Source organism: Talpa europaea, assembly GCF_964194135.1.
Source record: "Talpa europaea genome assembly, chromosome: 5".
Taxonomy (NCBI): Eukaryota; Metazoa; Chordata; class Mammalia; order Eulipotyphla; family Talpidae; genus Talpa; species Talpa europaea.
Genome location: NC_140071.1, coordinates 784,495 through 812,306, shown reverse-complemented (window position 1 = coordinate 812,306; position 27,812 = coordinate 784,495).

Below are 27,812 nucleotides of genomic sequence, written 5' to 3'. Positions count from 1 at the left end.
CGGTGCCCGCCGTGCCGCGGCCCGAGGGAGGGCGCCCTGCCCGTGCCCAGACCCCCGGCCAAGCGCGGGTTTTGAGAAAAGACAGCCCGGCAGGGAGGGAGGTGGCTCCGCCGCTCCAGGGTAGGAAGGGCCGAGCCCACAGACTGGGGACCCAAGCCGGGCTTAGGAGCCCTTGGTCCCACACGGGGTAAGCCCGGGACACTGGCGGGGACGTGGCCGAAGCCCGAGGCATCCGCACGTGGACTCAGAGGCTTTTCTTCAGAAAACTGGGAATTGGGATCCTGTGGGCCCCTCCCTTTGCAGGCACAAGCCCCCACTCCCGCCGCCTGGGGCCCAGCTGGAAGGCAGAGCTGCTCCCCTGCCATCTGCAGCCGCGGGGCGCGGAGCTCAGAGGGCCGGGCTGTCCTCTTGGCGCTCTGGGCCTGGAGCAACTTCGCAGCTTGGCCTTGGCTCCGCAGCCCCGAGAGCCAGGCGGCGTCACCCCCTTTTACACCAGGACACTGAGCTGCTGCGGCGGCGGGAAGCAGCCCAGGCAGCCAGCACCTGCCAGGCCCTGCCCGCGGGCCCAGAACGCAGCCCACCGCAGAGGAGCCGCCCGGCGCCAGCCTCAGGAGGTGACCCGCCGCCCCCGCGCAGGCCGGGCGGGGTGTCGCACAGCTCGGATGGCCAAATAGCGCCGCCCCTGCCCTCGGGCCGGCCACGCACCAGGAGCAGGGAGAGCTGATGGTTGGCGAGGCGGGGAGCTGGGCGGGGCTGGGGCCGGGCAGGCAGCGCCAGCCCGGCCGTGGGTCCTGCGGGGACTCGGCGTGGGCAGGGCTGGCGGCGACACCTCACAACGCCCCGCAGGTGCGACGGAAGAGCCAGGCCGCCCCGCGGACACCAGGGGCTCGAGGCCCTGGCGTAGGCGGAGGGCCCTGCGGCTGAGGATGCCTCCCGGCGCCCGGGAGCTGCACAGGGGCCCTCGGGGCTACACGGGTGAGACCAGGCTGCACGCCCCGGCGGGGGGCCCGACACTGGGCTCCTGGGGACCAGGCTGGGGCAGGCCCAATGGCGGCCCGGGCCCCGCTGCGCCCGCAGCCCACGTCTGTGCTCGGCCCACGCCTGTAAATGGAGAGACGCGGTGTCAGCGAGCGCCCTCCTGTCACGAGCCCCGTCGCGCGCAGGCTCCGGAGCGGCTGTCGCCAAGGTCACGGCGGCAGCACCCGCGGGCGGGCAGCTGGGCGGGCGGGGCGCCCTCCGTGGGGCCGGGCTGCATCTGGGACGCGCCCCTTCAGCCCTAAGTGCTGCCTGGTTTTATCAGCCGATCGCCGCGGGCCCAGGGGAGCCGCCATCTCCTATGGCCGTGAAAATTGATATTGAACACGGGAGGGGAACCGCACACGCTGATAGCAATTAGCTAAAAAGGATCTGCGACTCCCTGATTCATCACACCCGGGGACCAGAGGCCTCTGCAGACGCGGTGTCCGGGGTCCCTGCGCCGCCCCTGCTCCTCCCTCACCCTGGCACTGCGGGCTTCGGAGCGCCCCGGCCCGGCTGGCTGCAGCCCCGAGGTCAGCGGAAGAGCGAGTGCGAAGGCGCTGGAGGGGTCGGCGTCCTCCCCAGGAGAGTGGAGGCCGCTTCGGTTTAGCAAGAGCAATCCTGGGACGCGGGCTGTGTCTGGTTTGGGGGGGCAGGGGGAGGAGGAGAGGGCAGAGCAGGGATGGGGGAGGGCAGGAGGGGAGGGAGAGGCGGGGAGGGGAGAGGGAGGGGAGGCGGGGGGAGGGGCCAGGCCGTGGCCGCAGCGCGGTGGGGGGACGGGCGTGTGCACGAGCAGAGGCGTGGAGCTGCGCTGCTGACCACAGGGCTGTGCCAGCTCGTGGCAACCCGAGAAAAGGAATAAATAAATAAATAAATGAACAGAAAGGCAACACTTAGTGTCTCTGGCCAGTGACACGCTCACCCCCGGCTGCACGGCGCGTCTAGACATGGGGCCTGCCAGTTTGGGGGGCTCCTCCTGGGGTGCCTGGGCCCCTGTCCAGGCCGCCGCTGAGGCCCCCATTGAGGACCCACCGGGCCTGTGTCCTGGAGGACTGGGAGCTTCCCGGGGGAGGAGCCCGAGTGGCAGGTGGGAGGGGAGGGGTGCAGACCCGGGGCAGGCGTGTGGCTTGACGCTCTTACACGCGGGACGGGGCGTCTTCCCCGTGTCTTTTATCTCGCGTGTCCGTGTCCTGCACACAGCACACGCGGGGAGACTGGGTGTGGATGCAGGAGGAGGACGAGGAGCGTGTGAGAGGGAGGCAGCTGAGCCGCTCAGGGTGGTGGCCTCAGGCAGCCCCGCTGCCACCCCGCAGGGCCGGGCAGAGCAGCACAAGCGACCACAGCGGGCCGGGGGGTCAGGACCGGCATCGGCCTGTGGCTCGCAGAGCCCCCGACAGGTAGCGCGGCTCCGGGTAACCGGCCCTTATCCCGTCAGTGTGCGCCGGGGGCCGCGGGGCCGCGCACCTCCTGCCGACGCGCAGCCCATCCGCGCAGAACGCCCGGGCACCCCGGCCCGCCCGCCCCCGAAACCAGAACTGCTGACTGCAGAGCCAGATGAGCCCTGACGGGGAACCGGATCCCGGCGTGACCTTGTGTCTCGGGAAGGTCGAAAGCAGAACAGAAGAAATATGTAAATGCGGCAGAGCCCCCGGGGAGCCAGAGGCCTGGCTGGGCTCAGGAAACGTGAGCCGCCGCACTGTGCGGTGCCTCCCCGGCCACGCTCTGACCTTGGGGACGGCCCTCGCCTCTGCGGTCCCCAGGCTGAGACCCGAGCTCTGGTGGCCTGGGGAGGGCAGCCGGCACCGGGCTGCAGGGGACAGGGTCGTGGGGACCCGACAGGCAGGGCAGAGGGTGCTGCCCCGCTGTGCACCCTCCCGCACACCCCGCTGCTGCGGTTGCTCCGGGGTGGGCACCAGGGCCCGCCTCTGCCCGGTTAACTCTCTCTGCAGCCTCCGGCTCCCTGTGCTGGTCTGGCCTCCACGTCCAGTCTGCTCCCCAGCCCGGCCCAGGGTCCTCAGGGAGCCGGCCTGGGTCTGAGGCGGCGTCTGCCCTGGACCCACCAGCGCCACACCCCACCTCTTGCCCCACGGCCTGCTGAGATCCTCCCCCGACTCCAGCCCTGGGCCTGGCCCCTCCAGCCGCTCTCGGCCTCCACTGAGGGGGGCAGAGACTTACTCCTTGCAGCTCTGGGGGCCGGGGGTCTGAGGGGGCCACCGTGAGGCCTCTTGCCGGGCTGGCGCCCCCTGCACCCCCAGGGCTGACGTGGAAGCTCTGGCTCCCTTTCGACTTGACGCCAGGTGAGATGACGCCGTGTCCCTCACACACCCACACAATCTCACACTTGCCTCTTCTGATTGAACCAGAAATCACTCTAAATCTATCCTTCAATTTCGAAGCGAAGTGCAGTTAAATCAGCGGCTCTGGCCGCCTTCTCTGCCCGCCGCCTGGGGCCTCTGCCACCCCGGCCTGGGCCGCGTCCCCTCTCCCTGGCGCAGAGCGTGTTAAGCTTGGAGGAAAATATCGACAGTGGTCAGCAGCAACCACGCGTCTTCCAGACGGCCTCATTTCTCATATTCCAGGGCGTTTGAAGCAGTGGGCGCTTCCCTGGGAGCTGACAGGTGCCATTGTTTCAGCTTCGGGTGCTGACGTGCCGCCTGGGTGAGAGGCAGCGTCCGGAGGCTGCGGCTTCCCTGAGATGAGGACTTGTCTGTTGGTTCCCGCGTCCCGCGTCCCCCCACCTCCTGCCACCGCCCCCATGCCCTGCCCGCGTCCCCCGTCCCCCTGGCCTCCGCGCCTGGCCGGCTCATTGACGTCCACTGGTTTTTGTATTTCGCTTTGTGACCTCCTGGCTCTGCTGCATGGTCTTCTGTCAAGCTCCCCCCTTTGCTGACATGCTTGCGCCCCGCTTTCCTGGCAGGGCCCAGAGCTCCCCAGTGTGGACAGAGCACCCGCGCTCCACCCACCCGCCCTGGCCGTGCGGAGCCGCTTCCTGTCCTGGGGAGGTGACAGGCGCAGGGGGGACGTCCGGGTTGCTCTCCCAGCCGCCTCCACAGGGAGGCCTGGTGGCGTCCGCGGCCACAGGCACCTGGACCCGGTCCTGTCCCCAGTGTCCACTGCGTTCTCTGCTCCCAGGGCCCCTGCTGATGTTTGTTTCTTAGACTTCACCGAAAACAGGATCCAGCAGCGCTCGTCGACCCTGTCTGGCTGTCTCACTCGCTGTGCTGTCCTCGGGTCACCCGTCCCGGCAGGCGGCGAGTCGCCGGGGTGGAAAGCTGGGGTTCCCGGCGGGTGGGGTACCCCCCTTCTTCAGCACTGACTGCCCGGTGCCACGCGGCTGGCTTCAGGGTGCGGTAGTGGAAGGGGGTGTAGCCTCTGTGGGTGGGTGCAAAGCGGGCAGCTGGCTCACACCCTAGGTGACTGTTTGACTTTGGGGGACCCCGTCTGGCTTCTTCCAGGGCGGCCGCACCAACCAGCCCGAGACGCACAGGGCCCGCCTTCTCCCTGCGCACCGTCTCTCGCACCAGCCACTCCTCACGCTGGGCTCTCACCGCGCCCTCGAAACCCCCTCAGGGCTCGGGGTGCTGCGCCGCTCTCCGGCCGGGTCCATACTGTGTGGGCCAGCTCCGCGGGCTCCGGGACACGCACCCCAACGTCCCTGCACCCTGATGTCCCTGTGCTCCCTGCGGCCCAATGCCCCTGCAGCCCCGACGCCCCTGCGCCCCGTCGCAGCTCGGCGACGCGCGTGCGCTCGGGTGCTCAGCCCGGTGCAGGGCTGGGGGGCTCCCCTCCCCTCGTTTGTGTTTTACTGCGTTAAGTGAAACTGACTTTTCGTTTATCAGGACTTATTTTGGTTTGCAGTTGCCCTGTTTTATGCTATTCTTCCCTTTTTATTTTGAAACAAATACTGATCCCCAGAAAGTTACGAAACAGCCCCAGAGGCCCCCTGGACCGTCCCCCACATTCCCACAAGGGGGCTGGCCTGGGGCTCGGGGGCTCGGGGGCCCGGGGCTCTGCCGTTTGTCACAGGTGCCCGGTGCCCCTCCCAGGCAGGGCCCAGCCCGGCCTCGCACCCGCCTACCCCGACCACCACAGACTTGACGTCTCCACCGCCCGTTAGACGTTCCCAGAGCTGCGGCCCTGAGGAGAGGCGCCCCTTTGAAGGACAACGTGGGGTGGGGCCCAGGGTGCCCACACCTTGGCACTTTGCAAATAAAGCTGCCTTGCGCGAGCGTCTTCATGAGGCTGCGATTTTTCTTTTCTCTGGACCAAGTGCCCGGAAGCGCAGTTGTGGGTCTGCAAGATTTCAGGCAGTTCTGCAAGTGTTCTGGGCACCCCCGGCTCCCGTATTTCGCGTCAGCTGTGTGGAGAGCACAGGTGTGCACAGGTGTGCTCCCTGCGGGCTCACCCCTCTCCCCGGGCTGGTCGGCCCCTTCCCTGGGCCTCTTCTCACCTGCGCCACAAACGTTCGCTTGTGTTGAGCTGCTGAGCTCCCAGCGTTCTCGCTGCATCCAGAAGCGCGGCCGTGTCTGCAAACACCCCCGGCCGTCAGCTGGGTTCTCGCCCTCGGGAGCATGGAGGGTTTGGCTGGGATCAGGTCTGGGGTATTTACTTTTCTTTGCTGGATTGTGCTTTTGGTCGTATCCAAGAGCTTCCCCCAGTCCCAGCTGGCTGAGGCCACGCACTCCGGGCGGAGAGCTGCTCCTGGCAGAGCTGCAGGGCCCCGGCCATCCCCGCCCGGTCTGGAGCTGGGGCCGGGACAGCGCTCTGCCTGGGCTCAGTGGCGGGTGGTGGCGCGCTCATCCGCACCCCGAGCGACCTGCAGGCATGTAGCCGTCACCCGTCACCGCCAGGTGCTTTGCCGAACCGCGAGGTCACCGTGCTGGGGCGGCCCTGTGCTGGGCGGCCCTCGGGCCTGTGTGCAGAAAGGAAGCGCAGAGGGTACACACGCCCCAGCTCTGCAGACACATGGGAGACTCACGGGGCTCCCCGCACCCCGTGTGCCTGCCCAGGACTCCTGCCCACAGACACGTTTGCTGCAGTTCCCGGCTAGAACATGGTTCATTTACAGAGTGAAACGGGCCCCCGGGAGCTGGGCAGGCGGCACGCGTCTGATGAGCGGATGCCCCTGCGACTTACACAACAGCTGAAACCCGCAACTGCCCCCGGCCGCCCTTCCTGGGGCGGGGGCACCTCGCCCACCGGCCCCGAGGGTGCCCACCCGCAGCAGCTGAGAGGCCCCGGGGACCCTGCAGCCCAGGGACGCTGGCCCCTTGCAGGGGACCTGCGCCGAGTCCAGCCTGCAGGAGCTGAGGTGACAGGAGCGCGTGGAGCCACCAGCACGTGGGCTCTGGGGCCGGGACCGGTCCCCGAGATGAGTCATTCTCAGAAGGAAGCCGAAAATAAAAGGTCAGCATGTGTTTTACCTGAAGTCGTGCCCCCGCTCGCGACGCTCACGCCTGGCCGCCGTCACCCCGGCCCCGCCTCGCCCGGCCCAGGCGCCCGCCCAGCACGCACAGGCGCTGCGCTTCGCTTGCAGGAATCGCCCCAACCGTGGCCGAGCCGCGGACCGTGAGGGCCGGGTTTGATGTGCTGGCAGCTCCCGGTTTGGCTGAGATGGGGTGTGTGAGGTTGAAGGACTGTGCACACCCCGAGGCCTTGTGCGGAATCACCGAGCTTCTGCAGACGCCGAAACACACAGAAATGCTGAAAAAATTAAAGAAACATTTCCACCTCCCGCAGTTCGCTTGCAAGTGGCTGCGGAGCCGCGTGTGACAAGTGTGCAAATGGGCGGCCAGTCCCGCGGCCGCCAGATGCCCGGCTTGGAGTTTCTTATCAGAAGGTGAGCAGAGGATTCCGGGCCGGGGACCAAGCACCGCCCGCCCGCTCCTTCCAGCTGCCGCGAGCTGGATGTAAACAAGCACACGGGCGGGGCAGCGGCTGGCTGCGGGGCTGGGGTCTGTGGCTGACTCCGAATAGGCGCCGCGCCCGTGCCCTCGCTGCCCGGCGGCCTCCCTGCGGCGCGGGGCTCCCTGGCGCCGGCCTGCTCTGGTGCGGCGGGGCGGCCGGCACACGTCCCAGGGTTTAGGAGGACGGGAGCCTCCCTGCCGGCCTGCGCCGGTCCCCCGCCTGCACCTGCTGGCTAGGGCGGGCTCAGGCGGGGACACCATCCCGGACACCAAAGAGGGAGCACCTGCGAGCTTGGTGTGGACCCGAGACGTGGGCACAGCAGATGCTGGGGGGAGGGCACCAGGGGAGCAGCGGGGGAGGAGCGGGGAGTGGCTGGGAGGAGCCAGACCCAACAGGAGGCGCCAGGGCAGGTGAGCCCTGTGGGCACTGGGTCTCCGCCCGCCCAGGCCCTGGGGCACCACCACCACGCTGCAGGAACCGCCCCCTACTCATCACCGAGGCGCCCGCAGCCCCCACCTCATGGGCGGCTCTCCTGGCTGCTGCATGTGGACCAAGCTTCTCCCTGGCCCGAGAGGCCTCACTCAAGCAGCCGCTTACGCAGCCCAAAGCCAGATCCGCAGACACGCAGACGGGCTGCTCCGGGGCCGAGGCCCATCCTCCATGCTGCCCTGCTGTGCCACCCTGCTGTGGGTGGGGCGGGCACCCGGGCCGTTGCCTGGGACAGCCAAGGGGCTGCCCATGTCTTCCTCCATCAGAATAACACCCAGCACGTAGTAGGTGCTCGGTGCACATCTGCTGAGTGAGAAGAGCGCACCCCTGGGTCCGTGAAAGGACGACGTCCACGCCCAGGAGTGCGGCGGGTGGGAGCCCAGAGGGGACTTCCGGCGTCCGGTGTGGGCACACAGACCCCCAGGAGAGCCACCGTGGGGCTGGCAGGGCTGGCCAGGGCCGGCCGCGGTCGCTGGGGCGCTCGCCCTTCCTGTCCATCCGCCCTGCGCCGGGAAGCACCTGGAAGTCCCTCTCGCAGCCCAGCGGGCGCGTCTCCCCGGCCGGATGACCTTGGCGTGCGTGATGGCACTTTCACACTGAAAACATGGGGAATTAGGCTAAATCATCTCCGGTATCTTTTTTTTTTTTTTTTTTTTTGAGCAGAACATTTTCATGGTTTTTTTGGCGCGGGTAAGCGTAATGCAAGGCAATTTCAAAAACACACTCTGAAATCGTGGCTTTGCACCCTGGAAGGTTTACATCAACGCCGTCATTATTTTGCATTTCACTAAGTATTTGCCGTCTGTGATGTTCTTTATTGCTTCCCCCGCATCTGAGGTCCCCCGGACACATTTCCCTCATCTAAAGGATGCCCTTCAGCGTTTTGTGGAAGGCCGGTCTGGCGACTTTGACTCACCTTTCTCATTTGAAATTGTTCTTATTTTACCCAATTTTGAAGAATATTTTTCTTGTAGTGGAATCCTTGGTTCAGAGATTTTTTTTTTTTAGTAGTTTCAAAACGCCCTTTCCTCCCCTTGCCTGTGGTGTTTCTGATGAGAATTTAGCCAGGACTCGTATCACGGCTGCCGTGTAGGGCTCCTTCGCCTTTGATTGCTACAAGGCTCTTTTCTTTTCTTTAGTTGCAGCTATTTGATGACGATGTGTCCGGGCGTGATTTATTGTACTTGACTGATCCTGGATTTGTGTGTTGATGAGTTGTAACCACATATGAGGGATTTGGGATTATCTCTTTTTCTGCCAGGCTCACACTTATTTGGGGGACACTGACTTTATGATTTCAGCACGTTTGATATTGTCTGAGAAACCCAGGAGACTCTATCCGTATTTTCTTCTAATTGGATAATTCCTTATTGTCCCGTTTCAGGGAATCACTTGTTCTGTCCTTTTCAAGCTTCTCTTAAACTAAGTCAGTGACTATCTTCTTTCAGAAGTTACAAATTTTAGACTTTTAAGTTCATTTAGTTTTTATTTCTAAGCTGAGATTGTCTGTTCATTCTGTCTCTCCTGAGTCCAACATCTGGATGATCTCAATGTGTATTTCTATAGTTTGATTTTTTTTTTTTTTTTTGCATCGAAGACCAGAGGTGGGGCTGGGGAGAACATTCATAAGAGATGGAGTGGGGAGCAGAACAGGCAGATTGACTGAAATACACATTGCTAAGGGGAGCAGCCGGTGAGACAGCAGAGATCCGCTGTGCTATATGTGGGTTAGCTCTCTGGCTGGGAACCTCAGCATTGAGAGTGCTGAGAATTAACCCCCAGGCCACCAGGGAGGCCCCGCTCTATTTTGATATTTTTTCTTGACTATGGGTGGCATTTTCTTATTTCTTTCCATGAAAAATATGTCTTTTATGTTGAATGGTACACTGCAAAATTTCTGGGTTTGGTTATATTTCTCAGGAGAGTGTTGAATGATGAAGATTTTATTCATGTTACACAGATTGTTGACTGAATACTATGAAGATTTTGGACTTGGCTATATGCTTAGTAAAAACAGATAGGTATAAAGGCCAACATTTTACCATATCTGTCTAGATATTGCTCAATCCCCAAACTCTGTTTTTCCTGTGGATTATGTTTCATTACTTTATACGTTGTTAATCTGGGCCTGAGTCTAAATTCGGACTGTTATGTGTACATCTCAGCCTCTCTTGGGCCTCTCAGGGATGTTGGGGTTCATGAGACCTCTTCTCTGGCTGGGCTGGACACCAGTGTCTCTCAGCTCTGTCAGCCTCATGCCTCTGTTTTGCATTCAATCCCTTAATTGACACCTGAGATGAACTTCACCTGGTTTACATCTTCAGCTCAGGAATCCCCCACGGGGAGCTGTGGTCAGTTTAATGGATTTATGGCTCAAGTGCTCTCCTGACCTAAGTTACTGTCATGGCTAGGAAAAAATCTGGTCATTTCTTTGTAGAAATAGTAAGTTTATAAATTTTTAGTCAACATTTAGAATTCTGCACATGAAAAGTAAGAAAAAATGTATAAATTTGTAAAGTTTTTAAATTATTGGTTCCTTGGTTCATCTGGCACACTCAGAGGCAAAGGGAAATTTGGAGATAACAGGTGTTGGGAGTTTGGGGAGGAGCTTGGGTCTCCAAGCCTGAGTTAGTAGAGACACGGAGTCGGGAAGCTAACTGATGTTTGCTTCAGTATAGCCAGAGGAAGCCGGGTCCAGAGAAGGGGTGTCAGAGTCAGAGCGCCGTGGACAGCCTGCCACAGGGGTCAGCGAGCAGGACACCCCACGGCACGCCTTGACGGGTCACCTGCCCCTTTGCTGTCTCCTGATGGCCATGCTCTGCGACACAGCGGGGCGGAGCCGACAGGGTCTTCCCTCGCAGAGCTCAGAACTCAGTGAGAAAGGCCAGGCGCGGTTCATGTTCATCCGTGACGGACACGGCGCTGGCTGGGGTCAAGGTGGGTGGAGACATTGTAATAGTAGGAGAACTGACAACCTGGAGAGAGACAGGCCGTGAACAGATGGGACAGGGGAGAGCCAGGGGCGTGCTCCGGGGAGGCCCCAGCAGGGAGAGGCCCTGCAGGCCACAACCCAAACGCTGCCAGAGCCACGAGGAAGCAGTGAGCGGGGAAGGGACAGACAAGTGGGCTCAGGCCCTACAGGGCCTTTAGGGTCGGGTGAGAAACTGGCTCTCACTTCCCAAAGCCGTCTCCTGCTGTTAGCGACAGACTGCTGCATCTGCACCCCACGCCCTTTGTCTCCTCTCCCTTCTCACTGACCATTTTGGCTGCAGAGATGTCGACCATGTGAGGGCCCAGGAGGCCTGTGCAAGACCTTTAGGGGACCCTAAGCACAAAGCTGCCAGGCCCGGTGCTGCACGAAACCTTGGTTCTCCTCGGGCCCTGGCCCCACACTCCATCCCGAGACACCAGTGACCGAGGATGGGCATGTCCATGGCGCCCGGTCACCAGGGAGCTGCTCTGGGTGCCCTGCTGGGGCGGGGGGCACCCACGAGGAGCCCTAGTCCAGGCCCTCTGGCCGTGTTCACTCCTGCTCCCCGTGCAGTGATGCCCGGCCTTCGTCCCGGCGGCCGAGCCAGCGCCCTCTCCGAGCGCCCTCAGCGCCCCCACCAGGGAGCCGCTCCCGGGCCCGCTTCTCCTGTCCATGCTTGCGTCCCGGCCAGGAGCGCAGACCACAGCCTGAGCGTGTCCTCCCTCCGCAGGCCCGGAGAAGATCATAAATCATGTCCTGATGCGACACAGAGATCAATGTTTAAAAATCCCTTGGTCAGCTCCTTGGGCGCTCAGCTTCTCAGAGAAACGCTGGCGGCGTTTCCACAGTGACCCGTCCTGCCGGCCGGCCTCCCGCGCCCACGTCCAGCCCACGCCCCGGGCGCCCTCTCCTCACGACGGCCGAGGCGAGCTCGCTGAGCCCGTGGGCCCGCCTGGCACCAGCCGCCACATCCCGCAGCCTCGCTGCACGTGTGCTGCCGCTTCGGCGCGGGGAGGCGTTCCCCCCGACAGGCACGCAGGGCTCTCCCCCTCCGCAGCCACCCCTGCCCCTCGCCGCTCCCCCTGCCAGAGGTAAGCTCACCTGAGCGCCTCCCACCACCCCCCCCCGGGCTCCCTGCACGCCCCGAAAGCTGCAGCGCCCCCACCACAGCCGCCCGCCTCCCGCAGGTCTTCTCTGCCCTGGAAAAACGTTTGCTCAGCTCAAACGTCCACTCTCCACACCCGTTCCGTCCGCCCAGGCGCTGGGCCCGCCCTTCTCCCTCCTGCAGAGTAGACCGCGGGCCCTGCTTCTCCAGTTGGGTATGTGAGGGCACCCCGGGGCTCCGTTCCTCATGCAGGGCGTGGGCGGGGCCTGGGAACCTGCATTCCCAGCAGTTCCCAGGTAGCTGTGACGCTGCAGGCTCGGGGGGCTTAGAGGAGGCCGCTGGAGCCTCCGAACCAGAGGCCCCTCTGCGGGGTCCAGGCCGTGACGGGTCCCCTTGGAGTGCCCACCCAGAGTCGGCTTCTGGAGCCCCTCCCGCGGCCCGCTATGGGCTCCCCTCCGCACGGACAGGTCCCCCAAAGCGCAGGGGCCTCCCGAGACCCGCTCGCACACCCGCCCACTCAGGAGCGCGGGCTCAGGCCCCGGCCCGGCCCGGCTGGGCAGCAGGCGGCTCCCTCCCCGCCCTGCCAGCGCGTGGGCCTGTCCCTGCCGGCCCGTCTCCGTGCGCCGCCCCGCGCCGCCTGCCCACGGCCGCTTCGCCAGGGGAGGGCTCCCGGGGACTCTTCAAATCCAGGCCGCTGCGGTAATTGCGTCTGCGGCGGCGGCGGGCGGAGACGGATGACCCGGCTAAGTGTCTGACAAATTCCCCACCATCTTCCAATAAGGCCGAGCCCATCTTCCAATAAAGCTGATGAAACCTGATAAAAAAAACGTTCGAGGAATCGAAAGGCCCCCAGGCTAAGTGGAATCATATCTGGTGAAATTCCACATTCAGCATCATCTATATTGGAAATATTAAAAAATTCATATATAGTGAAATGATAGATACTTATGTCACTGTTTTAAAAAGTTATGCCGCGGGAGCTGCCCCTCGCGCCGCTGACGGGCTGGCGGCTGGCGGTGAGCCCCCGAGGCGGGGCTGCCCTGCTGCGGGGAACGCAGCGGCCCCGCTGGGGGGCCGGGCATCAGGGGCGGCCCCGGGCGATGGGGGCAGGGGACGTGGCCGTGGTCCGCGTGCTGTGCTGGGAGGTCGCGGGAGCCGAAACGCACCCTCGTGTCCTGAGCTGAGCCCGTCTCCGGCTGGGGCCTGGGAGGCAGGATGCACAGCCTGGAAGAGGGGTGCACTGCGGGCATTTGGGGTGTTGACGATAACCTGGAGAGGTGGGGTGTGGGGTCAGTGGGCTCCAGAATACCAGACTCCACCCCCCACACGAGGCATGGACCCACGGGCCAGGGGAGAAGGTGCCCCCACAGAGGGCACCACCCTCCGGTCTAGAATGACTCTCAGTGCTTAGGTGCGGCCCATGCCCTGGCTCTCCAGTGTCCGGCATCCACTGTACCCTGCAGCGTCCTGGAGGGTCCTGCGTTCCATGGCGCATGGTTTCCAGGCCCAGCTCGCCCTCCCAGGGCTGCCCGGGAACTTCATTCCCCTGCGGTGCTGGCACCCTCCCTGCTGGGCAGCAGCCACGGCAGGTGTCACAATGGCTGGCCCAGGAGAGTCAGGCCTGAAAGTCACAAGACCCAAGCCCAGGCATTTACCAGCCCCAGCCCCGAACCCCACATGGCCTCCACGGGGGTCGCCATCCCCGGGAACCACTGCCTTGGCCTCACTGTGCTGGGGCCAGGCCACACCAGCGGGGCAGGCAGGCAGGAAGGGTCACAAAGCAGAGGGCCACAGACCCCTGGGGTGGCTGGGTGGCTCCCCCAGAGGCAGCCCCTCCCTTCCCCAGGGCAACCAGACTCTGATTCCACAAGGTCCTCCCCGAGACTTGGGGCTCCGTCAGGTGAACGGGGTCCGCCCTCTGCTCACGGGCTGTGAACCGGGAAAGAGACTTTCCTCACGCGCTGTGCCTCGGCCCCTAAAAGTCGTGTTTCTTCTTTGCTTTGTAGTGTGCAAATAAACGACTGCCGGAGCAGCGCTGAGAGGCTCTTTCAGTATCTTTCACTGAATAAATGCGGAAGCAGCACGCGAGTCACGAGTCACCGTGCCCAAGTCCACCTGGAAGCTCAGAGCTGCAGAATAATCCCTGGGTCCATTTTCAGCAAGTGCACATTTAATTAAGGGCAACAAAGTATCACCCACAGTAAGCTGGCGTGATGGGGCTGCGCCTGGTCTGAAGCTACACCCGAGCCACACTAAATGTCACGCAGCCCAGGCCCCTCCGCACCCCACGTCTGCTCCGGGGCGGGTGCCACGGGGGCAGGGCAGGGCCAAGCGCTGGCACCTGGTCTGAGCAGAGGCCGGATCCTGAGGCCTCTGTCCAGAGGCCGGGGGTGGTGTGTGGGGACGGGGGCCACCTAAGAGGCCAGAGGGGACACAGCACTCGACGGGTGAGGAGCAGGCCGGGGGGACCCAGTGGCCCGGGCAGTGGGCGAGCGCGCAGGAGGGCGGGCGGGAAGTCACGGAAGAGAGAAGCCCGCATGCTTGGAAGGAGGCCGTGAAGCCGCGGCCTGTGTCCCGGGCTCCGCGCCGTCGGGACGCGCCTCGGGCCACACAGCAGATCCCTGTCCCTGCCGCCTGAGCCCGACGGGACGGGCTCGTTTACCTGGAGTCCACCGCCAGGCGGACGGTGGTGTCCTGGAAGGGACGGCAGCTTCCTTCCCAGTTCCGGGGAGCCCAGTCACCCTGCGGCCTCTGTCCCCTGGGAACGCTCTGGGAGTTGGCAACCTGGGCCTGGGGAGCTGAGTGCAGCGTGTCCCGGCGTCCCCGGCAGCACAGCCGTGTGGCACGGGATGGCGCAGCCACAGCTGCCACGCACGGAGGGGCGCTGCACCCGGCACCCCGCCCCCTGCGGGGCTCTCAGCCTACCGGGCCCTCCTGTCCACTCTGGTCCACACTTGAGCCCCGGAGACCACCGAGGCTTGTCCCGGCCAAACCTTTGTGTCTCCCCTCTAAACTGAGCGTGGATTCCGTGGGAGATGACAGATTACTTCATATAGCATGCAAGCAAGCCAGACAATAGCTGTGGCCATGACTGATTGCCTCGCCGTAACCCACTTTATGTTAAATGCATTCTTGCTGTTCAATCCCGCCACTGTAATTTTGTTCTTCTGCATTCCCCGGCCCTCTGCGGACTAACCAGGTTGCTTCAGTAATGATTTCTTTTCTATTGTATTGTTTTCTGCATAATCAAGTTGGTAGGTGGGGGTTTGGGTGACACGGCCATCTGTCAAGTTCATTTGCTCTGAAAATGCAAGAAATAATGGCCCCCGCGACTCGGGGCCATTCGTTATAGGAGCGGAGACCCGCGCTCGCCGCTGCCCGAATTACTTTCCCCTTTCAGGGAGCTGCGCGCCCTTCCTCCGCCGGCCGGGCCAGCCGGTTCCCGAGCACCCCCAGCCGCCCCCGCCCACCGTCCAGCCGCAGCGCACCCCCCCCCCGCGCCCCCCGCGGTCCAGCCGGAGCCGGGGCCACAAGCTCGCGTGCACCTTGGTCCCTGGCGTGGCAGGACCAGACCGACCCAGACGGAGGGAGAGGAGGGGCTGGCCTTGGGGTCCCCCTTAGGGGGACCAGCGCTTCGGCCTGGGGAGGAGGGCGCACCCCTCCAGCTGCGCAGGGCCGCGGGGCCGGGCGCGGGCAGCAGAGGCACGTGCTGGACGCTGGCGGGGCGCCCGCAGCCAGGTACTCGTGGACGCGGGTGGGTGTGCAGGTGGGGGGTGGCGGGGTGGCCCAGGGTGGGGGGGCGGCCGGGGTAGGGGGGCGCCGGGGTCGGGGGGGCGGCCGGGGTGGGGTCAGCCCGGGGTGGGGGTGGCTGCGGGGAAGGCCGCTGGGCGCGAGGCCATCCCGGGTCCTGGGCAGACGCGCCGCCCGCTGTCGGGCCGCGAGCAGAGCCTGGCCCTGAGGTTTACTCTGTCGGGGTTACAATGCGCTTTCCTGGCTTCTTGTCCAATTAAATCTGTTTTTTCTCGGAGGAACGATTAAATTTTACATGAAAACAGAATCAGAAAATACTGTCAGCGTCGGTGCATCAGCACACAGGAAAACATCTCCACCCAGAGAAGCCCCGCGTCCGCCCGGCCCCCAGCTCCCCTCCCTGCGCCCCCGGACAGCGCCCCGGACAGCGCCTGCCCAGCGGCCTCACACCCGAGTGCGGGTGGACAGCTCGGGCTTGGCCCCTTTGGCTGGAGAAGAAGCTCCCCAGGTGGGACCTGGGGGCTGTGGAGCCTCTTCTGGGAGGCGAGCCAGCCTCTGAGCTGCACCTAGTGGGGGCGCCGGGGTGTACCCCGTTACCGGCCTTCCTGGGGTTCTCACTGTTGGGTTTTGTGCTTGTTCTCAGCGTGTCGTGAACACACAGACCCTGCTCCCCAGGCAGGTGGCAGCCGAGCCTGGACGCGCCGGGCGGGCCCTCGGTGTCCCTCTGTCCCGCCGGGTGGCAGCTTCCCGGCCTCACTGCCGCTGACACGGAAGAGGCCAGCACCTCCATCGTCCTGCCCTCTCCGGGAGAGCCGAGCCTCGGGGCGCTCCCTGGAGCAGCCTCCAGATGGAGGCAGGCCCCGCGCCCCTCCCCGTGTCCCCCGGCACCAACTAGGGAGGGCTGCCCTGTCTGGGCACGCGCCAGGGCCTGCTCACCCACAAGCCAGCGCGTCAGAAGACGGGGTGCTGGGGGTGGGGTCAGCTCCACAAGGGTCCCCGACAGGCCTTGCACCTGGGGCGGAATCCGGGCCCACGGGGGTTGGGGTTAGGACCCGTGGCCCTGCCCCCTCTGCGGACACGGGCCACTCCCGGAGTGCAGCCGTGACTCGCCGCACCCACTGGGCTCCGCCCTGACACTGGATGCACCGGGCAGAGACCCCACGCGCTCTCCACCCTCCACTGCGGGGCCACAGGGCAGACGTGCCAGAAACCCCAGGCCCGGGTCAGCGGGGGGCGGGGGAGGCACAGGGCAGCTGCAGGGCGGGGGCGGCTAAACACGCCCAGGGCTGGGGCGCACGGCAGGTAGCCGAGGGGGTCACGGGGCGTCTACGCACAGCCTGGGGCCCTGGGAAGCTGTTCTGGAGAAGCCGGGTGTCTCGGATGACAGGTAGAGAAAGGCGTCTGGGGGAAGCACAGCCAGCTGCATCGGAGCCACAGACCTGACCGGAGGGACGCCTGGGGGCAGCGAGGCCGCATGGAGGTGAGTCTGGGGGAGCCCAGGGATGAGCAGGGGCTCCCGCTCTGCACACGCCAGCGCCACGCGGGAGGGAGGCGGCTCCGTCTCAGCCGTGTGGCCGTGAACAGGCGAGGAGCGGAGCTGTGTGGCCGCCAGCAGGGGCCCAGCAGGAGGCCCCGCGGCTGAGGCTCTCCAGGCCCACCCCGAGGGCAAGGGAGGTGTCACCCCCAGAGCAACTCTGAGCCCCCAGCCTGGTCAACCCCAGGGCAGCGTCACACCCGCAGTGGACACAGCAAATGGGGAGCCTGGGCTCCGTCTCAGGGCTCCGTCCTCGGGCAGGGCTCCCTGGCTGACCCGTCACAGCCTCACATCTCAACCGCCCCCCAAAACTCCGAGAGTCCAAGGGAGGCTCCGCTTTGCAAGTTGCCTGAAAGGATGAAATCAAATCAGACCCCAAAGTGGGAGTCCCCGTGGGCGCAGCCGGAAGAGGGACCCCACGGAGCTGAGGGGTCACAGCGAGGCCCCCACACCCAGGCCGCACCCAGCCCTGCCCACACGTCGCCCCCAAAGCTCACAGCTGCCGCGACCGGACATCGGAGGGCGGACACGTCCAGAAGGGAGCAGAGTTGGACGGATGCTCCGTCATCCGCGAAGAATTATTTTTCTTTTCTTCTTATAATCATCTATTTCATGAAGCAGATTGCCCAGAATAATTATTTCTGAGTTAAAATTGTTTTTTGTAATTCATCAACCCCACGATTTTGTGTGATAATCACGTCTATTTATTTTTTCTTAAGTAATCATGGTATTTTCATCAAAATTCATTAGACGCTGCTTCTGAAGGACATGCTTTTAAAATATTCAAATTTATAGTTAATGTTTTATTAACCATATTTAGCCTATAATTATTTTTCTAATGAAAATTATCCTGACTTCACCATCTGATGTTATGAGGCTGGAAGTTCAAACAAAATTCAGAGCAACACTGTGCGGGGAGGGCCGCGCCCGGCCGCCGGGCAGGGAGGGTTTATGGGGGTGTAATGAATCGCTGCCGGGCCTGGCCGTCCGCGTTGACCGCAATGCATTATTCACAGTGGAGGAGGCCGAGGGCGCGTCCTCGGGGGGTTAGCACGGCACACACCCCTGGGCCCTCTGTAGCCGCACTGCGGTGGGGAGCGGGGCGTGTGCGTGCGTGTGAGTGTGCATGTGTGTGCGAGTGCGCGCGTGCGCAGACTGGCCGTCCGCCCCGCGTGAGCACGGGCACATTCCTCCTGGCTCCAGGGCTCTCAAGCGCTCTCTGTGCCCCCAGCTCTGCTCGAGCCGGACCCCTGTCTCCCTGCGTAAGGCGCCGTCCCCCCCAACAGGCCAGGAGACGCCCCACGACGCAAGCGAACCGGCCTGAAACCTGCCTCGTCGGCCGAGTGCCCAGGCCCCGTGGTCAGGCCTGGCGGGCGGCACAGAAGTCCAGCAGCCCTCGCTGCAGGGAGCACCGCCTGGGGACCGTCGATGAGGGGTGATGGCCGGTCACCCCCGGGGCAAGGGGCAGCCCAGAACGAAGAGCCTGGGGCTGCGGCCAGGGGGCTCCAGGCCGACGCTCAGCACGGGGAGTCGGGAAGGGCCAGGGGTGGCCGCCCCTAGCGGGGCTCTGCACTCCCCTCTGACCCCCTCCAGGAAGGCCTGTCCCTTCTGTCCAGGACCTTCCCTGCCGTGGGGGTGCCGGCTCCCCAGGGGTGCCCTCCCCGGGTGTCTGCACGGGGAGCCTGGAGGCACCTGTCTGAGGGCACGTTCCCGGCTCAGAGCAGCGGGGCCGCGCCTCCAGGGCCCAGGGCGGCCACGGTCCTGTGCTGAGCACCCCGTCCCATGCTGAGTGCCCCGTCCTGTGCTGGGCGCCCACAGTGCAGCTAAAAAGAGGGGCGAAGGGAAAAGCGGCTCCATCAACTTGAAGTGTCGGTGCCCTGGTTTCCATTCAGACACCCCCCAAAGCGACAGAAGCTTCAGCACCCGACAGGGTCCTCCAGACCCCACGTGACCAGCGTCTTCTCAGCGAGGGGTGCACATGAGGGGCGCCCAAGGCCAGACCCAGATGGGCACACCTGGGCAGTGTGGGGGAGGGGTTGCACGAGGGATGTGGGGCGCTTTGGGGGGTGTGGGGGGTAGGAGGTTGCAGGGGGCTGTGGGGAGTGCGGAGACTGCAGGGGCTTCGGGGGCCTGAGGGGTGTGTGGGTGGGAGGTTGCGGGGGCCTGTGGGGCTGTTGGGAACTATGGGGGCTGTGGGGGGCTGCGGGGGGCTGCAGGATGACCTCCTGGAAGCAGGTGAGTGCGTTCGCAGCGGGGAAGGACTGTATTCGCGATTCCTTCCAACGAGTGCTCTTTGAAACAATGCCCGGCGGCCTACGTGCTCATTCAAAGCGACTGCCGGGCGCGGAAGGTGGCCAGCGGGCTGCGCCGCGCGTGTGAAGCTCGGGGAGCAGGCGCCCGGCCAGCTGGCGCGGGGGCTTCCAGGAGGCTGAGATGGGCCGAGGGCGTTGGGAGGCCCGGCCCGCCTGAGCTCGGGGACCTGGTGCTGAGGGTCCGGCCGCCCTCCCCCCGGGGCCGCGGCGCCTCCCTGACCCCAGATGCCACCAGGCGCGTGGTTTTGCCCTCCTGGCAGGTTTGCTGGAAGTTGGTCCCGGCCAGGAAGCAGGCCAGGAGGGAGCAGGTTCCGGAAGGTTCCAGAGAGGCACAGCCGGCAGGGCCCTGCAGGCCGTGCAGGCGGCGGGCTCAGGCCTGCCGCGGCCACACGCTCGTTAGCTGCTCTCCTGCCCGAATTAAACAATTGGATGATGTCCCGGCCGAGTTCCGGACCCCGGGAAGTTGATTAAAGCTCATCGACCGTGCGTCCCCTCACCGCCGCCTCCCCGCTCCCGACTGGAACATCGAATTAAGAGGCAGCGCCCGCCGCCGCGCCGCGGACTCCAGCCGAGCTACAGGTAGCAAAAGTCTCCTTCAATTAGACATAATCATCACTCACAGTCAATAATTGTGCTAAGGGCGGCTTTCAAATCTGTGAGGGATTCGCATTTAATGGACTGATTCAGCTTGTCTGAGCCAAATTCACTGTGTACTGAAACCAAAGCAATTTAGCTGTTGCCCAAGGCCCTTCTGGCAGTTCATCGAGCGGAGCTGCGCGGACGGCGGGTTACAATTTAATCGGAGACATCTGTGCAGAGACAGGGCCTTCTCCTGGACGGGCCGCACCGGCTCGGCCGCGCCTGGGCGGAGGACCCGGCCTTATCTCGCCCTGGAAAATAAAGCATTTAAGATAGAGCAGCGAAGAGCCAAATCAAAAAAGACTTTTTCCGTGGGTTTCTGAAGCACACGCGGCTCCCGGCCGGCCCGGCGCACTTGAGCTGAGCGGGGATTAACCATTTCAGGGAATTACGCTTATCGCCGGCCGCAGCCGAGATCTTTATTAAACACGGGAGGGCGCGAGGCCCGGGAGCTCTGAGGCCTGCGCGCCGCCGGGTGGGGGTCCCGCACGGCCTCTGGCTCTCTCGCCTCACCTGGCCGCAGGGCTGTGAGCGCCGGCCACCCCGGGGCTGCTCCACGGGCCACTGAGGCCACCAAGGCTCCCAGCGTGGCTGCCGCCCCCGGCACAGGGCTCCAAGGCACGCTCCGCACCAGGGCACACAGCTCTGCTGACCGCCATCGCACGAGGAGCCGTCCCAGATGGGACACGTCGCAGGAGCGGCCTGCGCGGCCAGCACCGGCCCACAGACTCCAGAGAGGACCCGGTCCCAGCCGAGGCCCCAGGCGGTGTCTGCACTGGCGTCCCTCCAGGCGGGGTCCTGGGGGCGGGGCTGGGGCAGGACACACGTCTCCAGGGCCAGGCTGCCAGACAAGCTTGCACGCGCGGTCACCCCGGGAAGGGTTGGCGGGTCGGAGCAGCTTCCGTGGGTCCTGGGAGTGGCTGTGGGGGTCCCAGCGGGGCCCTAGCTGGGGCAGGGCCTTCTAGTCCCAAGGCGGCAGTGTCACACGGCCCTGCAGAGGCCATGACGTGCAGACCCCACCTGGCGGCTGACCCGCTCGCGCTGACCCTCCTGGCCAGTGCTGACAGCGCCCGCGTCACTCGGCCTCACACCCACAGCCCAGGTGGGGTGGCGGCGGCGATGTCTTCCTGGCAACCGCACTGGATTCCAATGCGAGCACCCAGGTGTGGGGCGCGGGGCGCACCCAGTGCTCCCTGGGACACTGAGTCCTCCCCCTGCCAAGTGGGCGTCCACCTCGGGCCGTGGCAGCCTGAGTGGCCACAGGCGCAGTTGGCAGGGACACTGTGGGGTTCCTTGGGAACCCGCCGAGAGGACCCCACACAGACAGCACGCCCAGCGCAGCCCACACGTGCACACACACCACACAGCACACCACAGAGCCCACAGCACAACACGCGCCACACGGCACACACATGTGCCCACCTCACAGTCACACGCCTGTGCATCCACACATGCGCACACGCCCGCTCCCCCTCTCCGCCCCACCCCAGCTGGCCACGCCGGGCCCTGCGGGGCGCACTGAGTCCCCACCCCCGGGTGCCCGCGCTGGGCACGACGTGGAGCGGCAGGTCCCAGCCACCCAGACACGAGCTCCGCGCAGGCCGCGCCGCCGCCGCCGGGCTTCCGCGCGCTGGTTTGACCGCGGCTCCTTCTGGCCTTTCCTCGTTCCCTTTCAGAGCGGGAGCCGCGGCCGCGCGGCTGTGCATAGAAGGCTCTGGCTTCATTACCAGCTTCATGTTTCTTAATGTGGATTTTATTAATCCAGCAATAACGCGCACCCTTCAGACAAGGGACCGGGCTGCTGGCGGCCAGCGGGGGACGCGCCCTGCTCTGAGGAAGGCCGGTGCCCGCGCCCCCCGGGAGTCCCGCCCGCCGCGCCGCCGCGGGGTTTTCACGGGGCGTGTGCACGCTCCGGGGGTCGCTCTCGGGCTCCGGGCTCTCCGTTCACGGCTGCTTGACGCTCCCTGCGGCGAGAGTCAGACAAAGCTGACCGTGTGGGAAGGTGGCTCCGCCCGAAGGGCTTCTCCGGGCTACGCTGGGGGGGGGGGGGGGGGCAGCTGTAACAGCACAGCGCTGAGCGGCCTGCGGCGAGAGGACCGCGGGGGCCGCAAGGTGGGTGGTGGCCGACACGCGAGGACCCAGCGTCGGGGGCGGGGGGGGGGGGCAGCCGCTGGAAGGCCGGGACCCACACTTGCCCACGGTCGCCGCAAGAAAGACGTTTTCATTAAGGAACAGCATGTGGTTTGCCTCAGCCCCTAATGGCCGCGGCGCGCCGTGGGGGTCCTCCGTGGGGGGCCGGCAGCGCTACCCCCTGGGCTCTGCGTGACGGAACGCAGCCTCCCAGCTGGGAGGAGGCCAATGGCTGGGGGTTGGGGGGCAGAAGCGGAGGGCGGTCCAGGCCGTGCCCGCGGCGTCACAAGTGCCCACCCGCCCGCCCGCCCGTGCCGGGCCCCCTCAGCTCCTCGCCGCCGTCCCCGAGCCCAACCTGCAGCCAGCCCCAGGCGGAGGCTGCTCTTGGACTGGACCACAAACGCCCGCTCCGGGAAGAGGCCCAGCCTGTGGGCAGCACCGCCTCTGGGGGTAGCCCGAGCGTGAAGGACAGAACCAGAGGCCGAGGATTCGGGCCCCCCAACACCGGCCCCGCCACGGGCCCCATGCTCTGGTCACTGGCATGAGGAGACGCTAGCAGCCCCGCAAGGGCCCTTCTGTGCTGGCCACACTGCGCCGCCTGCCGCTCACACGCCACCCGCTGCCGGGCAGGCCCTCGCCGGGACTCCCGAGGGGCCACGGGCCGGCTGGCAGCTGCTGGCTGCGTCCCTCCCTCAGTGCCGGGCGGACGACGACCTGCCCGGGAGGATTCAGGCCGTGGCCGGGCCACACCTCTGCGAGCGCCGCGGGGGCTCAGGGAGCTGTCCCTCGGGGTCCATCACCCAGCGAGGCGGGGTCAGCTCCCAGCCGGCCCCCTTCTAACAGAGCCCCCCACGGTCTTAAGGGGAGGCTGGGATTCAAGGCCCGAGACGTGGATGCTGCAGGGAAGAGGTGTTTACACTGTAGGTCCTGGAAAAGCAGGGGGGGGAGGGGAGAACATGAGAGGAGGAGGGAGGGAGGAGGAGGGGCGAGGGCGGCAGCGTCCCCCACCCCGCGGCACTGACGCCTCGGCAGGGGCAGGGGACGGTGGGGAGCACACCCCAGGGCGGAAGGAGACATTTGCCACCTGTGCGCCACGTTCTCACCACGGCGGGTCCAGCAGGCGCGTCGGCGAGGCCGGCAGGGCCGTGGCGCGGGGACCCTGTGGCCGGTTCTTGGCCCGCGCGCGTCTCCCAGCCGCCCTGGGGCTACACGGAGGATGGCCAGGGCTGCCCTGGCCGGAGCGCGGCAGCCCGCCGGTGCCCGTGCGATCAAGGCCTCGGTTACGCTGGGTGTTGCTCTGCGGCTTTAGAAGCCCAGGATTATTAGAAAAATGTATAAAGACTTACGCTCAGGTATAACATTTTATTTGTGTGATTTCACGTTAAATTACTTAAGGCATGGAAACTAGTGCGTCCGCCTGTGACTCAGCCTGTCCCCGGGTCAGCAAAGATGCGGGGGTGGTTCCCCTGAGCAGCGGGCGTCCTGCCTGGGGCGCGGGCCCTCGGCCTTGCCCTGCGCCCTCCGGGGCCTGTGGGCTCCCCGGTCAGCGTGCCTAGCGGGGCTCTCCGGAGCTGACCCGCGGCCCTGGCTGTGCCGGGGTGACAGGCCAGGGCGGCCCCAGCCGGAGAGGGATGGGGAAGCTCAATGTCCCTGGAGCCGCTCTCTGGTGGCCGGTGGCCGGTGGCCGGGGCTGGCACCAGGCTCCAGTTAGGCCCGCAGAGGCCCCTCCCCTGCCCAGGACCCCTGTGTGGTCAAGGAGGCGCGGGAGCGGCTCTCAGCGGGGAGGTGCTGGCCTGAGCGGGGCGGTGCTCGTCCTCCCGGACCCAGAGCCTGCGCGCTCCTCCCTGGGCCTCCGGTCTCGGCCACGGGGGCCCGCGCAGCAAGGGCAGAGGGGGAGACGGCGCCTGCATGAGCGGGGAGCCCCGGCACCTCCTGAAGCTTTCTTTAAAAACTGCAGCGAAGGAGGGGTCCCCGGGGGCGCAGCGGTTGAGCGCTGGGCTGTGAAGCTGCCCGCAGCCTCTGCACTGCCGGTTCCATCCCGGCCACCGGGCGAGGGTCCCACATGGTGCGACAGACCTCTCCCGCCGCCCGCTGCTCCCCTCAGCAGTGTACTTCGTCAGTCTGCCTGCTCTGCTCCCCGCTCTGCCTCTGGTGAATCCTCTCACCCTCCCGCGCCTCTGGCCTGTACCCCGGTTCTTGTATAAATGAAAATAAATCTTTAAAAAAAATCTGCTGTGAAGGAAGGCCGGGCATCTCCCCCAAAATGGTGGTGTCAGATCCCAAGCTGCGTCCTGGGGGTCAAGTCTTGGTTTCGGCTTCTGGGGGCCTCGGTCCTAAGGCCCCCATGGCTCACGGTCCCCGGCGTCTCCACGGGAGGGTGGCCTGGGCGGGTCCCCAGCGGAGCCTCAGTGCCGAGCTGGAGCCCGAAGTCACACAGAAGCGCCGCCCCGGGGCACAGGGCACAGGGTCTGCCGCAGGGCTCCCTCCGGAAACTTCCCAGGAACGCCCCCCACAACCCACCCACAGCAGGTCACCAGGGCAGGACACCCAGTGCATTGGCCCCTGCAGGCCACGTACCCGGCCAGAGCTGACCCGGGTTAACATGACCCTCGCCAGAGGTGAGCAGGAGAGCAGCAGTGACAAAGGGGTGCACGCGCCTCGGAGGGGCCAGGCAGACTCTGCGCACTGAGCAGCCTTTCAAATGACTTGCAGGTGCTGGGGGAGCACAGCTCAGTGTCTGCATGCACGTGTGTGCCTGTATGTGCGTGTGCACATGTGTATGTGTGTGCGCCTTGTGTGCCCTATGTGCATGTATGTGCATGTGTTTGTGCATGCACAGGTGTGTGCCCTGTGCATGTGTGTGCACGTGTGTGCTGGAAGCTGTATCTGGCACGGAACGACCCCTCCTGCTGTGAAGTTCTCACCCATCACAGGTCTTGCAGGAACATGCTTGCACACGTGTGAGAGTGTGAACGGGAGAGTGAGAGTGTGTGAACAGGAGGGCGTGTGCCCCATGATCAAGTTTTGGGGTGCTGGCAGGAAGGAAACCAGAGAGTCTGCGACCTGGACATGGTCGGCGCAGAGGTGGGCGGCGCCTTCCCCTGGGGTCCACCCAGGTCAACACTTGGCAGCAGGCCCCTCGCTGCGAGCGCCGGCGCCGTATCCCCCGTGAGACTCCAGGTCTTTACGTGCGGCCAGAGGCGGGCAGAGCAGCAGCAGCAGGCGCGGTGGGAGGACATCACCAGGGTGCGCCAGGTCCACCGAGAGACGCCGCTAACCCTCCAGGAGGGGTGCCTGGGCCCATGCCCGCTGTGCCCATACTCCCCGCCCCGCAGACCTTAGCCCCGCAGCCTGGGCCTCCACCCTGGGCCCTGGGCACCGCCGCGCAGGAGGAGCATCTGGCCACCGCCAGCCGTGGTCAGGGGAGAACTGGCGGTCACCGCGGGATAAATACCTCGGGGCCTGCTCGCCGCCCACGGCCTCTCCCGCCTGGCGACTGCGCCCGTTCTCCACGGCGTTTTATCAGGGAGTTATATTCCGGAGCCATCTTTGCAAATTTGGGGATTCACGAAGGTCCTCCCAGAGCTGCCATGAACACACAGTGCAGCCCTCGAGATGCGATTGTCTGGGGCCAACACAGCAGGCGGCGGGAAACAGAGAGACAGTGTCCCTGTAACCGGCGGGCAGCCCCGGCGGGCGGGGGCCTGGGCCGGGGCAGCCCCGGACAGCAGGGCTGGCCAAGCCCCCGGCCCCCCAGGGCCCACCGCACACTCCCACGGCCAGTGGCCACCACGGTCCCCCTAGAGGCCACCTCGCCCCAGCTGACCAGAGCTCGGGAACCCCGAGCGGGCCCGCGGGCGGCAGCACCAACGCAGCTCGCGCCCCGTCAACGCCGGGACAGGAAGGCGGCGCTTCAGCCTGTGTGGGGGGCGGGGGACGCCCCTTCCGGGGATCAAAGGGTCGTCTTGTTGTTTGCCGGCCCCTCATTAGGTTTCCATTAAAAATGAATGCTGCTAATAATTTCATTTATATGCGTTAGCACTTTGGGGGAAAAACACCCAGGTTGAACCCGCCTTGAAATTCAGCAGCCCGCGCAGGCAGGAGGCCGTGCCACCGGGGTCTGGGCCGCAGGCAGGTCACGGTCCTGCGCGCAGGGCTGCGGCTGAGTTTCCAGCTTGGATGAAGGGGCCTCCTGCTGCCCACGCTGCACCCCGCACCCGCTGGCTCCCGGGGGGCTGGTCCTTCAGGGCGACAAACTCAGAGGCCAGGGCGAGCGCTGCGGGCTGGCCGGGCAGCGGCGGTGGACGGTGGAGGCCCTGGCCCAGGCCCCCGCCGGCGCCCGAAAGGCGTCGGTTACCGGTGATCGCACCCCTTGTGCATGCATAATGGGACAAGCTTTGCATAAATAATAATAAATAATTGGCAGGTATAAATAATTTATCGTTTATTTTTGCAGGAGGAGGAGGACTCTGCGTCGGCTCACACAAAGGGAACAGCAAACATGATCTCAATCAGAAAGGGGCCAAGTTCTCCTCAAACACAGCGCTCGGGGCTCAAGCTCAGTGGATATTTGTGATTCCTTCCGGGAGTTTATCATGTTCCCAAGGACTCCGGGCGTGGCGGTCCATACAGATGTGCGGGAGACCGCGGCTCAGCGCCAGCTTCTTTCCAAAACAAGCGGAGGAGCAGCGGTCCCTGGGAGGTTTTTCCCTCCGGGGCCTGCATCGCGTCCAAGCCAGCCCCAGCCTCGCGCGGAAGGTACGATCCGAGGCAGAGTCTGCATGCGGCCCAGCACGCGCCACATTCAACTTGGGCGTCTAAATCCCGCCCGGTATTTGCGAAAACACTGAGGAGAGTGGCCACAAGCTCGAAAACTGATCATCTGCCAATTTGGGCCACCGGACGGAGCGCGCAGAGAGTAGGGTGACTGCACCTCGGCTGGATGGGTGCCGGCCCCCTCCCCCCGCCCAGCACGGACCAGGCCCGCCGAGGGAGCACTAGCGCCCGCGGGTCCTGTGCCAGAGTCCTCCACCTGGCTCCTTCCCAACTCTGTCACCGAGCGGCCAGGCCAGCAGTGCCTCCTGGGCAGCGGAGCTGGGGCGGCGCGCAGGCTGGACTTGGTGACCCGCACCCTGTCCTCCTCGGGTGCCCTGGCCGCTCCTTGGTCCCAACCCCCTCCGGGCCCCTCACCGAGCCCATCGTCAACTGGGCTACACGGAAGTGGACGTTCACTTTCTCCCTCACTTCCGGCAGAGAACAGTGCCCTTTCCGGCTGGGGGGCCGGACCTCTCTCCGGCCTCAGCCCGGCGCGCCGCACCTCGGCAGGAGGCAGCTGTGCTGACTGCGCTCGCCCTGCAGCCCACTGTCCCCGCCACGCTCGAGGCTCGTGACGTGAGTGTGAATCGCAGTGTCGGGCCAGCCCATGGGGAGCTTGGCAGGGCCGGGGGTGCGCGTCACGGGTCACCCCAGGTCCGTCGGGACCACACCGGCGCCCACAGACTGCCTGCTGGCCCCCCGGCCCCTGTCCCTGGCCCGCTGCGCCCAGACCCCACGCCCAGGCCCCCAGGGCCCTTCCAGCCACTGGTCTGAAGGGCCACCCCCGAAGCAGGGCTCCCGCCTTCCTGGCCTTTTCAGCCCCTCTTTGTGCTGGCGCCTGGGTGCCGGAAACAGTTTCACCAACTCGTTCAGGTAAAGACTTGTTTGGCTTTTTTTAAGTTCACTTCCAGGAATTTCAGTCACCGCCTCACGTTCAGTTAAGGTTTGACAGGTTTTCAAGTGTCAATAAATCTATGGAGATGAAACCCCACCGAGCGTCTTCCCTCATCACCGCGGCATCGAGCGAGAAATCCATCACGGGAAGACGGAGGGGCCTGTGAGGCGCCGAGCCGCACCCCACGGGGGCTGCCGGGCCGCGGGGGTCGAGGGGACCGAGGACTGCCCGGGAGCAGGGCACACGCG